Source organism: Pollicipes pollicipes, unplaced genomic scaffold (genome assembly GCF_011947565.3).
Source record: "Pollicipes pollicipes isolate AB1234 unplaced genomic scaffold, Ppol_2.1 Scaffold_6052;HRSCAF=7182_pilon_pilon_pilon, whole genome shotgun sequence".
NCBI classification, from domain to species: domain Eukaryota; kingdom Metazoa; phylum Arthropoda; class Thecostraca; order Pollicipedomorpha; family Pollicipedidae; genus Pollicipes; species Pollicipes pollicipes.
In genome coordinates this window covers 3,955,230-3,962,994 of record NW_023596805.1, presented here as the reverse complement: position 1 = coordinate 3,962,994, position 7,765 = coordinate 3,955,230, and positions in this window count along the sequence as shown.

The window sequence follows — 7,765 nt, the reverse complement described above, 5'->3', positions numbered from 1 at the left end:
TATGATAGACACTCAATGGTGTTTGTGTGTGACATCCGGAGATGATTGTTTAACATTCAGGGGCCTTAATTTCGCACTCAGAGATGTTGACGAGGTCGCGGTGGCTATTCCACTTCAACACGAATTTGATGCGTACACATTTCATCACTAGCCACTTTCACAAAAAAATTTGGTGCGAAAATTGAAATCTTTGAAAAAGTTTCATGCTTTTTTTCTATCGGAGCAGATTTTATCAGCGGTGTTCGGCTAGAAATATTTGGCGTTCGGTGGCATGTCTGACGTGAAAAAATCTTCTACATCCTGACCGTGTATTCATGCATAGGTATGCGTTACCTGCAGAGCTAATATACCCATACATGATCCGCGATAAATGGTCCTTAAATTAAATGATGATCAAAACTCGCCCTGCTCCACATAGCACCGATGTAAGCAATAATGGCGAATTTATCGCTCTCCTGCGATTTTCACGGCTCATTGCCAGGCCTTGTTCCTTCCAGAATTTTGTTGAACTAAGGACACGGACCAAGACATTTGTATAAGGAGTCTCGTTTCTTATCATAAGCTTGCTTCTTATTAAATACACGGCACAAATAACCAATGCACTTGACGCGCCCTTTAAAACTCAATAACTACTTAGTAGTCGACTTGCTATTTTTATGTTGCGTCTGGCTTCCTAAGAAATTTCGCTTTCACCATGGTGTTTGGAACCACTCCATAAGCACAACGTATCAGAAGTAAATCAAATATGTCAGTAAATCCATGTAAATCGAGGACTAGCCCTGTCATCAAAACTCGTAACTCCTACGAAAATATTTGATAACTGAGCTCTCTATTTTTCTTCATGCAGACCCATCTTTGTAATATATATGTATATACACACATAACATGATTTATGACTCTGCTGCGCGCTCCGGATGCTCCACTGATTGGGCAACCAGCACGTGTAGCTCGAGCACATGGAACACGGCCTTCCTGTTCGGTGCCACAGTTCCCATGTTGTGACACCTCACACTAAGACACACAGCGCAACCTACGCTCATCCCAGCTGCGGTCAAACGCACTGGGAGTGCATTTGCATTTCGTTCGCAGCATCTGTCCTTTATTGCCTTTATTTTCCCATGCACTTGCCCTCGCAGGAGACCACGTATGGGAGGAGTTTTGTAAAACGCGTACGTTTTGAGCATTGCGCCCACTCATTTCGAAAGTTGACCAAGGTTGGATCACGGTGTACTGCATAAGGTGCAGCGGTTTTTGACAGGTATATGTGATAACATGTGAGTGCGTAACATGTGTGTCTGTTTGTGTGTGTGTGGGGGGTGGGGGGGGGGGGAGGGTTTGGTGAGTTGGTGCGCTTTATGACGAATGAGCAGATAGCGACCGTGAAGTAATGATGATGGGTGGACGATATGGTGACGCCACGAAGACAAATTGTACGAAATTTTTTTGTGCTGAATGATCTGAGGGAAGCTCCGAGCATGGGCTATCGTGTGGTAAGCCTAAACGCGTTTTTGTTTATATCACTCAGATGAGAAACGGTATTCAGAGCTTTTTTTCTTCAGAGACAAGATTAAATCGTAGTCAGGTCACACAGAGGTGAAAAGGTCGGTCAGGTCACGATCAGGTCAAAGGTCACAACAAAATCAGAGCTCGACAACTTTGGTCAGTCAGGATGCACTTAAAGTGTTACCACTTAGGTCGTAGTCATGTCAAAATCACGCCAAAAGTAGTCATAGTTATGTCAAAAGTAGTCAGATCACAGTCATGTCAAAATGGATATGCAAAAAAATTTGGCTTTCAAAAACCATTAAAGAAGGCGTTATTAACACTTATCCCATTGATTCCATCTCTTATCCGCAAACATCCCCTGGAAATTTGAGGCCGTATTACCCTCTGTCGGTGGTTGCACGGAAAAAAAACACCCAGGAAATTTGAGTCCGTGTTGCCCTCGCCAGTGGTTACACAGAGAAACTACCCTGGGAATCTGAGGCCGTGTTGCCCTCGGCCGGTGGTTACGCGGAAAAAGTAAAAAGAACTGGGGGCGTTATGTAGGACGAAACGCATTAAAAGTCTTGATGCCCCTGTCGACCTTGGGGAGCTCCTGCTTTCTAAGCCTCTTGTCCTCCACTTCAGCCTACTGACGGATAGTTGTCGCCTCGAGGGCTTAAAAACCGACCCGCGTGCATGGCAAAATGCAACCGTGCAGCCGCATTCTTCATTGGTCCTGGCTATTGCGTAATCCAGGGAGCAGGAAGAGGCAACTGCCTTTGTCGTGTGATTTCTTCAAGACAAAAGGGCAACGCTCATTTGCAGTCATTTCGCTGTTCTTGCGAAACGGATTCGCTTCTTTCCATGAGATTAGTCAGAACAACTTTCCAGACAAAAACAGTTGTCTCCATTGTGCTATCTGCGGCATCGTGCAGTTATGGTTGGATAATGTCTTGCGGTGAGAGTGACAACAACTGCTTTCTATTAAGGTGCTATAATTTCAGCATATTGCCACGGAAGGATGGTCGTTCCGGCAGGGTTGCCACACCAGCGTTTCAAAAATTTGCTTTCTGCGACTGCCGTCCCGTAATGGAAAAATTTGACGTGCGGGATTTCCACACGTTCAGCTGTTGCGTAGATAACTGTATTCTTGATAAGAGTCGGATATGATGTTATTGCTCGTGCCTGTCGTACTCGCTATATACAAGATGCGCACAGCCAAACCACAGCATCCACCAGAATTTGTGCATCGTTCTCAACGGCATTCTCAAAGAACTACAGGTGTCGGACCATGACAGTGATCACCATCACTTACACAAAGGACGGTATTTCCTCCTCGGCGCGGGACAAAAGCCAACCTAAATATGCGCTGTAACCAAGGCAATCGCGTCCCCCACCACCAATTATCCCCCTCGCAGCAGCGGAGGAGCGTGGAACAATGCCAGCCGAGACTGTCCACTCGAGATCATGAGATCACACGTTAATCGGCGACGGGTGAAAGTGAGCCGCGTTCTCGACAACGCGAATAACGGGGCCCGGGCAAACCGTAGCGCTCGCGCGCTCCTCGGTAATCGCTCAGGCCAAAGGTCACGATGCGTTGGGGCTATTACGCGCGCTGGGACACGCTTACCACGCCCGGGCCCTTGTAATATTTCCGGCTGCGGAGACGTATGTGCCTACATGCGGCATACTGACGGTGCTGTAGGGATGCGGTCTATGGGAAGGGCCTTGTCAGGCGGTTGGGGTGGAAAGGGAAGCGAAAGGGTGTCGGCGCTGTTGTGGCTAGTAGTGCACTTGGTTGTAAGCGTTGATATGTTCGAATCAGATGGGAAGAGCTTGACATCGGCCTGGCTTAATACATTGCGTACGTTTTTAATAATTAGCAAATTATAAACATTCATAAAGCGAGCTTTACTCCAAAGCCTTTTACCCCGAAGGCGAGATCCATACAAAACGCATACGCTGGCTGACAACGGTCGTTAGTGGGCTCAAAAAACAACGGTCTTTATGGTTCACAAATTTCCTGTGACAGATCGACGTTTTGAACGCAATTGTTTGGAATCATCATCACTAACATTTGAAATCGACAAATACCAATGTTTGTGACGTCGACACGAGTGGGCATTGTGCGCAATTTTTCGACATGAAAGTAATCCAAGCAGTCTAATCAGCGGTGCGTTAATAGCCAATAGCTTGGGAAGAAAGCACGCATAGCCAAACATCTGCCAGAATGGCCAGGCCCCGTTCAACGGCGGACACAGGACTTTGCCCAAGACGGGACATTTGGGGGCCCGTTTGGGGATTCGGGTAGCTTAATAGCCTCGGGATCCTATTTTGATGCTGCGGAATCCGTTTTTGATGCTTTAGAACACTTACGTGCGTCTTGAATTGCCGAAAAATACTGAGACTTTAACCTCCAGGTGGGTCTTGCCACCTCCAGGTGGTGAGGGAGAGACAATGTCCCAAAAGCGTCATTGAGTACGCCACCTGTCCCGTTTCAGCACGTAAGCTATTCCAAGGAAAGAGGCGCCGGAATGAGGAGCGCATGGAATGGGCATCGGCGCCAGCCGATGTCTATTCGAGACGTTTCACATCGTACAGCCGCGCGCAAAAAATCGGGAACTGCGCAACATAGGTATTCATTTCGCACCTCTATGCTTTGATGGGGTGCCGTGCTACAAAACTACCTCGGGCGTCGATGATGCGACACCCGGAAGTAATCAGGCGAGAGGCCAGCAGGCCCAGGCAAGCTGGATCTGTGTACCAGCTGGTTCAAGGCACGAAAGCGCGGCAACGCATGGGTGTCGCGATGACTCGGTTCATATGTGAACAGTTTAAGTGTGACCAGTTCAAATGTGACCAGTTCAGCCGTGGCCAATTTAAGTGTGACCAGTTCAGATGTGACCGGTTCAGGTGTGACCAGTTCAGGTATGACCAGTTCAGGTGTGACCAGTTCAGATGTCACCAGTTCAGGTGTCACCAGTTCAAGTGTGGCCAATTCCGGTGTGACCAGTTCAGGTGTGGACAGCTCAGATGTGGCCAGTTCAGGTGTCACCAGTCCAGGTGTGGCCAGTTCAGGTGTCACCAGTTCAGGTGCCACCAGTGCAGGTGTCACCAGTTCAGGTGCGACCAGTTCAGGTGTCACCAGTTCAGGTGCCACCAGTTCGCGGCAGTCCGCGTAGCGTCAGATCGCGCTGCATGACTGCCGCGATTACTGGTCTTGTAACAGATGTTATAAACTGGGACAACGTGCGGCCGCTCTGGGCTCACGGCGTGAGAGGTACTGTGGTACGGGCCAATCAATAGCTTCCTCAAGCAGCTGTCAGCAACCGAAACGTCACCGCGGCTCCAAAGAGGTTGTAGAAAATCCACGGTTTCTGAAAAAAATGATTTGTAGGAGGCATAAACGTCGAACGGAATTCAGCGCACGAAGTCAGGTCCTACATCTGTCGTTTACACATCTTGTTGAAAACTCAAATCAGTTTCATCAGCTCACATCAGTTTCCCATCAACAACGCTGTCAAGCAGAACTTTTTCCCGTGTGATATGCAAGAGTTCTTATTTGGATTGCCTACGCACGAGCGTTCCGCCAACCTTGCCCAGCCACCACACGCAACTAATTTTCCTCGGACCACGCGCGCGCATTATTGAACTGCTCTCCGCACTCCTGGTGAACAGCATAGAACTTCCCCCGGTCCTCCTACTCAACAGGATAATCCCTCACACGACGTCGTCGTCCATCGTCCCGCGACGACGCTGCGAAGAACTCGGCCCTAGAGCGCCGCCGAAGCATTTTCACCGAGCCCGGGGCCGGCGGGCTCAGCCAGCTGACGCGGCGGCGAAACTGGCGCGTCCGCCACAGATGCGGGGTGGCGCGGTGTCTCGTGTTCGGCTGGGGCCACCGGACTCGTCGCAAGCGGCGGGTGGGAGGCGCGTGGGAAAGATGTCGGGACAGCGAGCAAAACAATAATTATGACAGTTTTATTTCCTATCATGTTTTTGTTACATATACATGATTCATTGGTGACAACTGCCCGCCGCCTCCTGGTTAATGCAGTTTAATGCATGGTGAAAATTACAAAGCGCAGTAAGTATGGAAAGTTGATAATCAGTGCGATGCATATTAAACATCGCTTCATGCCCGTGATCGTATTATTGTCCTTTTGTCAGGACACCGCGGTCTACAGGCAAGACTGTCACAGCAAAGCTGCGTCTAGCCTAAACAGTGACACTAGTGATAGTCTGGATCATTTAAAATCTCCGTGTTGTGTCTCCCGTTTTGGATGCTTTTCTCGTAAGAAGGTGAAGAAAGCCGCGATGTCTCAGCCCGGGCTGAGCGAAAGTTCCAGCAAACTCCAGCTTGTCGTGACGAAAGTTCCAGCAAACTCCAGCTTGTCGTGACGAAAGTTCTAGCAAACTCCAGCTTGTCGTGACGAAAGTTCTAGCAAACTCCAGCTTGTCGTGACGAAAGTTCCAGCAAACTCCAGCTTGTCGTGACGAAAGTTCTAGCAAACTCCAGCTTGTCGTGACGAAAGTTCTAGCAAACTCCAGCTTATTGTGACGAAAGTTCTAGCAAACTCCAGCTTGTCGTGACGAAAGTTCTAGCAAACTCCAGCTTGTCGTGACGAAAGTTCTAGCAAACTCCAGCTTGTCGTGACGAAAGTTCTAGCAAACCCCAGCTTGTCGTGACGAAAGTTCCAGCAAACTCCAGCTTGTCATGACGAACAGCTTCAATGGGCCAACATACCATCAGATCCTAGCTGATCTTGGTCGACAGGTCTAACAGACCCAACAGACCAAAAGACCCAACAGAACTCGTCACGACCAACAGACCCAACAGACCCCGACTCTTCATCACCTGGGATGTCATCTGGTGGCCGGCATTCCTCAGCCGCGCCCCCACTTTTGCCCCTCCCAGCATTCCTCCTCGCCTGGTGCGGTAATGGCAACAGCGACGAGCGGCAGCGGTTTTGCCGCCGCTCCGGCCTGGTGGGCCCGACTTCGCCCACAGCCTCGTTCATGTATGCTTTCATGCATGCTTGATGTATGTTCATGTATGATTGAAAAGCACTTTAGGCGGATCTATAACGCGGAAAGTGGCCAAAGACCGCGCGGTCCCATGCCGCAAACTTTCGAGTTTTGGAGCTTCTCTTTTATTGCGTCATGTCACGCCAAAGTGGCGTGCGTTAGTCGGTCGTGCTTGGCCGCCTGATCTGGCTGATTGCTTGGCCGCCTGATCTGGCTGATTGCTTGGCCGCCTGATCTGACTGATCGCTTGGCCGCATGATCTGACTGATTGCTTGGCCGTCTGATCTGACTGATTGCTTGCTGTTCGACGACTTGAAACGAATTGACACGTTGGCTTGCCGCAATGGTTCTACACCCCACCCAATGCCCACGGGCCAACGCAGATTGAACGCGCTGCATAATTTTGATACTCATGACTATAACGGAAATATTTCCGCGTAGCAAATACTTCACTCCCGATTGGCTAGATTTCCTGCAGTTGTGGCAAAGGTAGCGATTCAGCCGACATTCATGGTGGCAAACAATGTGTATGTATGGATAATAGCCGCCATATAATTCTTCATCGCTGAAAGCGAAATCTTCCATTATTCAACTGTCGCAACGAAAAATGCTGCGGCCTCATTGATCTCCATCCGCCGCAAGGAAGAAAAACATAAGATTCATGTGTGGCTAAGTGTTATGTTAATTGGAGGGTAAATGTCCAGGGAGTGATGCGCGTTATAATCAGTCATCATCAGCACCCAGAGAGCCAACTCGTCGTGTAATCATTATGCTCAATCACACTGATGACGTCACCTTGTGATTCAGTTAGCTGAAATCGTTCCAGCGCCAATTTAGCTGAGATCGTTTGAACGCCAATTTACATGCCGTGACCGTTTGTAAGGCTTTCTTGCGTGGAATGTGTTTTATCGTCGCCGATCGCAGCCGACTCGACAACTTTTCCTCGGCAAAGTAATTGTAAAACTTCCATTCATATCACCTTCTTTTTCTCCTTTTCTCCTCCTCCCCCTCTTCATCTTCTTTCCCCTTCTGTTTCTCCTTTCCTCTACGTTTCCCTCTTTCCAATGCCTTTAATCTGCCTTTCTGTCTTTACATCTTTTTTTACTCTCTCTCTCTCTCTCTCTCTCTCTCTCTCTCTCTCTCTCCTCTCTCTCTCTCTCTCCTGCTCTCTCTCTCTCTCTCTCTCTCTCTCTCTCTCTCTCTCTCTCTCTCTCTCTCTCTCTCTCTCTCTCTCTCTCTCTCTCTCTCTCCT